Genomic DNA, 7776 nt, shown 5'->3' on the forward strand with positions numbered 1-7776 from the left:
TTAGGAGGAACAGATAAGTTGGGATAACTTTTTCACTTCATGGTTCCCAGTGATCCCTTTAAGCTTCATGTTGTTTTCATGAAGTATTCAAGAATATGGCCTCATACTCTGAAAATTCTTGGTCTGTTCCCCTCCCTTAGTTTTATCTTTTGTCCCTATCCTGCTCAATTTGAATTCTCTTGGTTGTAGTTTTCACTCATTGTGGGGTTTTGTCCTAAAAGGGAACTTCAAATTCCAACCCTTTCAAAATTTACCACACTTTGCCTTGGTCCCCGGCTCTCTAGCTCCACCTTTGGAGTCTGAAAACCCCCAGTTTTAGCTGTTTCAATGAGAGCTGAGAACTCATTAAGTACCTGTTTGCTATTTTAGTATTTCATTGTTTTCAAGTTCAAGTTTATTCTTCCCAGGTACTTATTGCTACCAAGCAGTCACATAGCATTGGTGTTTTGTACCTTTCTACTTTAATATTTTGGCGTTTATCACCTGTTTTGTTTTTGATTGTGTAGCTTTGTAGATGTAGATCCATTAAATGAAGCTCTAGAAGTCTGTATCTCTATTTTCTCTACTCAACTTCTATTGCATTTATAAATGGCATATTGAAATTTTATTGGCATGAGATTTTATAGACAAAAAATCATAAAGATCCATGCATATATTTTTATTCCAATGCTCTACTAGCTAGTAAAAACGGAAGGCAAATTTCAGACTTTATAATTTTTTTCTCTGTTAGTGCTATATTCTGGTATTCTTCCTAGGTTTGGGGTAAGGTCTAACTTCCAAATATTCTACAAACATTTCCATTTTAATTAGAAAAATACAACCATGTAACTTTTTTCAAATAGATATTTAACACCATTCTTCAATTTGGGGACAGTTACAAAGGATTTCATCTGGTAATTTGAAAAACCTAGATTGTTTTCTATTGCAATTATTTTCTCCCATAATGGGAAAATATTTGCCTAGTATACTTTTTAATCTATCCAATTTAATTTTTAAATTGATTTTTATTTTCCATTATTTTTCTGTTTACTGAAAAATGTCCCTTCTTTTATTTGTTTATTTATTTAGATGGAGTCTCACTCCATCGCCCAGGCTGGAGTGCAGTGGCACACTCACAGCCACCCCAGCGTTGACCTGCTAGGCTCAGGTGATCCTTCTGCCTTAGCCTTCTAAATAACTGGAACTACAGGTGCGCTACCACACCCAGCTATTTTTTTTTTTGATATGTTGTATAGACGAGGTCTCACCAAATTGCCCAGGCTGGTCTCGAACCCCTGGGCACAGGCAATCCTCTCGCCTCAGCCTCCCAAAGTGCTGGGATTATAGCCTTGATACACTGCTCCTGGCCTGTTCCTTCTTTATTTTACAGAGGGTTTGAGTACTAGCAATGTTTTTTTAATGTTCCATCCTAATTTTATATAATTCCATATATACCCACTCATCCACTTAAGACCTATCCTCCCATAAAAAGCATAAAGGTGAGTGTGAATATTGTTTATTTCTTTCATTCTTTAATTCATTTACTCAGTCATTTGAACAGTAAATGTAAATTCTTGTTATCAGGAGATTTAAAGTCAAGACCCATATGTGAATCACTGCCAAACAAGATATTTCATGTGCTACCATAAGGGGTCACAAAAGGAATCAGGCAGATATGATGAGATGTCATGGAGTAAATGACATTAGATAAGCATTTAGGGCAGAGGGAAAAGTACAGAGTGTGTTTGGAAAGCAGGCTGGCTTTAGTGGAACAGATTATCCACAGATGGTACCCTGGAACAAATATTGAGAGTTATGAAAGCAGGTAATTAGTTAACACTTGAGAACTACACTTATCATTGGATGTATTATATGCCCAAGTTAAGTGTGAACTAAGTTTTGCCAAAACAAATAAACAAAAGACATGATTTAGGTTTAGCAAAAATGACCAGTGTCTTCTGGGGCCTGATTTTTCTCATTTCCTTGTATTACTCAGTGTAAAGAATTCATCTCAGAGTGAATGCCACACTTTCAAATCAGTGGATTTCCTTGAGCCACAGTGAGTTAGACTGTAAAATTTTCAGTGTGAAGGAAGACATTGAATTTAAAAAAAACAAAAAAACGCTTGAATAACTTTATGAATAGGATAACCCTTGTAGTTAAGGAGGAAGAACTAAAATAGTATTTTAGGATGTCACACCTCTACTTCCTCACATCTTTGGACTGGCATACATCTTCAAAACCTAAAAAATGGTTTTCCTATGCTATGTGGCATTATGGAAAAGTAAGAAAGTGGCTAGAAGAATTCATGCATTTACCTACCTGTCTTCCACCTCTGATCACTGTAAATAAAAGGATGAATTTATTGTAGTACTTAATCTTAAGAGGCTAGGCTAGACCATATCATGTCCAGAGAAGTCTGTTGGGGAAGTCAGGCTCTTGTGCTAAATTATACCTTTTGGGGAATTTCATAAGTGTTGGCAGCACTTTGGAAAGGCACGTAGGACTCTTACCACATATATCTAAAAAATAAATTTGACTTTGGCTTCTAGCTGAGATGGAGTGATAGAGACCAGATGTACCTTCCCAGCTGAAACAACTAAAAATACAGAACAAAGTATGTGAAAGAGTGGTTTTCAAGGCACTAGACATCACACAGTAAAGGACAGTTATCCTTGAGAGATGAGAAGCAAACAAGGTGAGCTCTATGATTATCCCACCTTACTGCCTAAAGGGAGTTTCCAAACCACAACACAGGGTGAGGAACCTAAGTGAAGTCCAACAGGCTCCCTGAGTTGAAGAGATAAAGATGATTCTAGGGAGACCAAAGCAGCAAGAATTTTCAGGACAGAGTACCAAAGAAGAGAGAGAACTCTGGAGATCTTCACAGGGTCCCTCACAAGTATTCAGACAAGTACTGATCACAATACATGCATGTGAGGAAACTACTCTAGGCCCAGAAGAGAACCAGTCAAAAAGATAAGAGGGACAGTTTCTGATGCTCACATAGGATGGGGTGTTGCTCATCTGAGGTTTGTACAGAGTTCTCAGAGAATTATTCTTCAGTAGTGGAAATAATTAGCACTAGACTATATAATGCTCTAGGCTTAACCTAAAGAAAACCTTAATAACAAAACCTAAAAGGATCAAACTATTTCCAAGTAACTCTAGTGCACCCCAGAAAAAAAGCTTAAGGAAATTTACAGAATACAAAGATATCCAGCAGTAAAATTTACAATGTATAGTATCCAGTCAAAGAGTACCAGACATTGAAAAAGGCAGGGAAACACAAACCCATAATGAGAATTAAAAAACTGAAACTGATTCCGAACTTACACATGTTAGAATCAGCAAAAGATGACAGTAAATGTTATAACTGTTTTTTCAAATGTTCAAAAGTTGAGTAGAGACAGGGAAGACACTTAAGACCCAAATTAAACTTCTAGAGATGAAAACTTTAATGTCTGAGATGAAAATTACATTGGATGGGATTAATGGCATATAATAAAAAAATAGTAGTGGACTTGAAAACATAGTATTGGAAACTATACAAAAGGAAACAGAGAAAATAATAATAATAATAATAATAAAACCAACCAACAAATGAAAAATCCAGAATAACAATAAGCTATGGGTTAACTTCAAGTGACCTAATACCTATATAAATGGAATCCCTGGTGAGAAAAGTGAATAGAGGAGGGACAGCAAAAAATGTTTGAAGAAATAATGACAGAAAAATTTCTAATTTTTGTGAAAAGTAATTCCCTACAAATTCAAGAACTCAGCAAACTATAAGCACAAGAAATATGAATACAACTATATCATAATTATAGTGCGATGGGTTAAAACTCCAGTGCTAAAGAGAAATCTTAAAAGCAACTAGAGAAAAAATACATTAAAAATACAGCAGATTTACTATTGGAAACAATGCAAATGAGGTAGCAGTGGAACACTTTTTCTTTTCCTTTTTTTTTGTTAGCATCTCACTCCATCTCCCCAGCTGGAGTGCAGTAGCACAATCATGACTCACTGTAGCTTCAACCTTCTGGGCTCAGGTAATCCTTCCACCTCAGCCTCCTGACCAGCTGGGACTACAGACCAGAGCACAGTATGAGGAACCTAAGTGAAGTCCAACAGGCTCCTGAATCTAGGGCCGGGCTTGGTGGTTCCGCCTGTAATCCCAGCAGGTTGAGGCTGCGGTGGCCGTGAGCGTGCCACTACACTCCAGCCTGGGCAACAGAGTGCGAATCTGACCCCCAAAAATAAACAAACAAATTGAAATGGGAATATACACACAAAAAATGCAGCAAGAGGATCTCTCCACACACAAAGGGGCTTTTAAGATCCTATTATTCTCTCTAGAAAAAAATTAAATGGCTGCGCAGACTCACACCTGTAATTTCAGCACTTAGGGAGGCTGAAGTGGGAGGATCATTTGAGGCTAGGCGTTTGAGACCAGCCTGGGCAACATAATGAGACACCCCCATCTCTAAAATATGACAAAAAATTAGCCAGGCATGCCTGTAGTTCAAGCAACTCAGGGGGCTGAGGTAGTAGGATTTCTTAAAGTCAGGAGTTTGCGACGGCAGTGAGCTGCAATGGTACCATTACATTCCAGTCTGGGCAAAAGAGTGAGACCCCCATCTCAAAAAATAATTAAGTAAATCAATAAAATCCTATTACTCAAGTAAACTGCAAAATAAACATTTTTTATTTAAGCACGGGGAAAGCGGGTAAAAGCTAAATTCACACAGAGAAGACTTGAGTAGTGTTTCTACGATTGTCTTTGCATATAGGAATTTATCAATGATATAGGATTTAGGAGACCATGGCCCTATCTATGAACTTTGTCTATTTTTAATCAGAAACAATGATGGCCTCAGAAAACGTTGCTGATATTTGTATGAGAAGGCTAGTAAAAGCTTTGGAGAATGCCTGGTGGGTAACAACCCATACATATAGACAGGATATCATTAAACAGTGTCCTCATTTGATGTCTTAGTTATATGGTTCTAAGTTTGACATTATTTGAATAGTTATCAAAGTGTGATTTGTATTCAGCTGAATTTATTTTTTGTCTGTAAATACTTTAAAGATAGTGCTCCACTGGCCAGGCATGGTGGCTCACACCAGTAATCCTAGCCCAGAAATTCAAGTCCAGCCTGGGTAACAAAGCAAGACCTTGTCTCTACAAAAAAATCCAAAAATTAGCTGGGTGTGGTGACACTAGTGAGGGACCTGTGAAGATCTCCAGAGTTCTCTCTTTTCTGGCACTCTGTCCTGAAAATTCTTGCTGCTTTGGTCTCCCTAGATTCAGGGTTTTTTTTTTGTTTGTTTTTTTTTTTGTTTTGTTTTGAGTTGGAGTCCCACTCTGTCGTCCAGGCTGGAGTGCAGTGGCACACTCACGGCCACTCCAGCGTAGACCTGCTGGGCTCCGGCGATCCTTCCGCCTCAGCCTTACAAGTAGCCGGAACTACAGGCAGGCGCTACCACGCCCGGCTAATTTTTGATTTATTGTAGAGACAAGGTCTTGCCAAGTTGCCCGGGCTGGTCTCGAACCTGTGGGCCCAGACAATCCACTCACCTCGGCCTCTCAAAATGATGGGATTACAGGTTGAGCCACCACACCTGGCCTCAATTTGTTTCTACAACTCACTCTCATAATCTCATTTCAGATGCTGCAAATCTGTTTGTGCATCTGAACCACCTCAAATCAGGTAGTGAGCACATTGTCACAACTTATTCCATTTCCTGTATTCTGAAACCCCATATATTTCAGCTGCTCACTCTTCAAGGAATAATGAAGCAGAAATATGCCTAGTCTTGTAAACAAAATCAAACTACAAGCCATTGTTTCTTCATGACCAAATTAACCACAAGGTTGAGAAATACTGAAATCCAAACTTCTGTACTGTATTCTTGTACAACTCATGAGCAGAAACCTTCTAAAGGATTCTGTACCCTCTGAGATAAGCACAGACAGGAAAGCATTAGAAATAAACGTATGGCAGAGGCGTGATGGGACTTAATTATACAGCTGCTGTTCCTAAACCCTTTGTGAAGTAAAGCAAGCATTAGAAAGCTGCAGTCCCTACACACGATGGAATATTACGCAGCCATAAAAGACAATATGAACTTTACAGCAACCTGGATAGACTTAGAGTCTATAATACTGAGTGATCTATCACAGAAACAAAGAACTGAATATCACATGTTTTCAATCATAAGTGGACCTTGAACAATTATCTTAATACTATAAGGATTGACAGTAGTGGGAATCTGCAGTGGGGTGGGGGGGGCACACTTTATCAACAAGGGTACCTGCATAATGAACATTTGTATACTTAACCCTGAACTTTACCCCACATCTTTAAAATAAAAAAATTAAAAGAGAAAAAAATTTTTTTTTGCATATGTTTATGAGTAATATCCATCGACAGCATTCTTGCTGTCTCTGTCTGGTGTGGTCTTAGGGAAAAACTGACCTCATAAAATCAATTCGCTGTTTTCTGGGAAAAAAAAAAAGCTGCAGTCCCTTGGCCAGGCGTGGTGGCTCAAGTCCATAATCCCAGCACTCTGGGAGGCCAAGGCAAGAAGATTGCCTGAACCCAGGGGTTTGAAACCAGCCTGGACAACTTGGTGAGACCTCATCTCTACAGTAAATCAAAAAACTAGCCGGGCATGATTGTGCTCGCCTGTAGTTCCAGCTACTTGGAAGGCTGAGGCAGAGGGATCAGCTGAGCCCAGCTGCAGTGGCAATAGACTCCGACTCAAAAAAAGAAAAGAAAGCTGCAGTCCCAAAGGTCCTACAGAAAGAACTGGAGAGTTTATACCATTAATAATAGTAGTAACAGATATTTAGCACTTAGTATGTACCAAGCAGGGTTCTAAACATTTTACATATATTATTTAGTTGTTGCAACAACCCTATAAGCAGGTAGTATTATCATTTTAATGTGGGAACAAGTAACTCAATTAAGGTCACAATGGTAGAAACAGAATTTGAACCCTTTATCAGTCTGATTCTTGAGCCCACACTCAACCATTCTTCTCTAATGTCTCTCAAGAAATAGGGTTATGGGGAGGAGCACTGGACAAAGGCCAAACACATGGTTGTTACCTCACCATCTTGAACACTGAGGATAAATGTCACCCAGCTTGCGTACCTTACAGATCATTTGAGGAACAAGCAAGAAGTAATTTTACAAAATTTTTTACAGGTGTTATGCAAATATAGGGCATTAGAGAGGAGTTAAAAGACAACAGCACTGTGTAAGGGTACCTAGGGAAGGACAGTGTATTGAGAGTAGGAAAGCAAGAAAGAATGAGTGTTAAGAAGCTTTGAGCATTACAAAGAGGCAGAGAATAGCTAGCCACTGATCTGTCTTGCTTGTTACTCTTAGTTGTTTCTCAGCACTCATTTCTCAGGCCCAGGGATCTTGGCCCAAGACAGTTCATCTGAAAGTTTTCATTCCCATATTAATAAGGGATTAAAAAGTTTATTTAAATAGTCTTTGTCCATCTCTCCTACATAGGAAAAGAAGTGAAGCAGTCATAAATGGATCAAAAGCAAATTTATGTTGCCCGTAATTTAAAAATTCAAGAAGACAGATCCAGAGAAGCCCAAGCTGATTAGGACATCTTAAAAATATATGCCTCGTTTAAGAAAATGAAAGTAAAAGGAAAGAGGGAAGGAAGAAGGAAAATACCCACCTTCGTCATGAAGTAAAGAATAATGGCCGGGCTCGGTGGCTCAGCCTGTAATCCCGCACCTTTGGGAGGCTGAGATGAGTGGAT

This window comes from Carlito syrichta, unplaced genomic scaffold (genome assembly GCF_000164805.1).
Source record: "Carlito syrichta isolate Samal-C Ts95f unplaced genomic scaffold, Tarsius_syrichta-2.0.1 Scaffold73643, whole genome shotgun sequence".
Taxonomy (NCBI): Eukaryota; Metazoa; Chordata; class Mammalia; order Primates; family Tarsiidae; genus Carlito; species Carlito syrichta.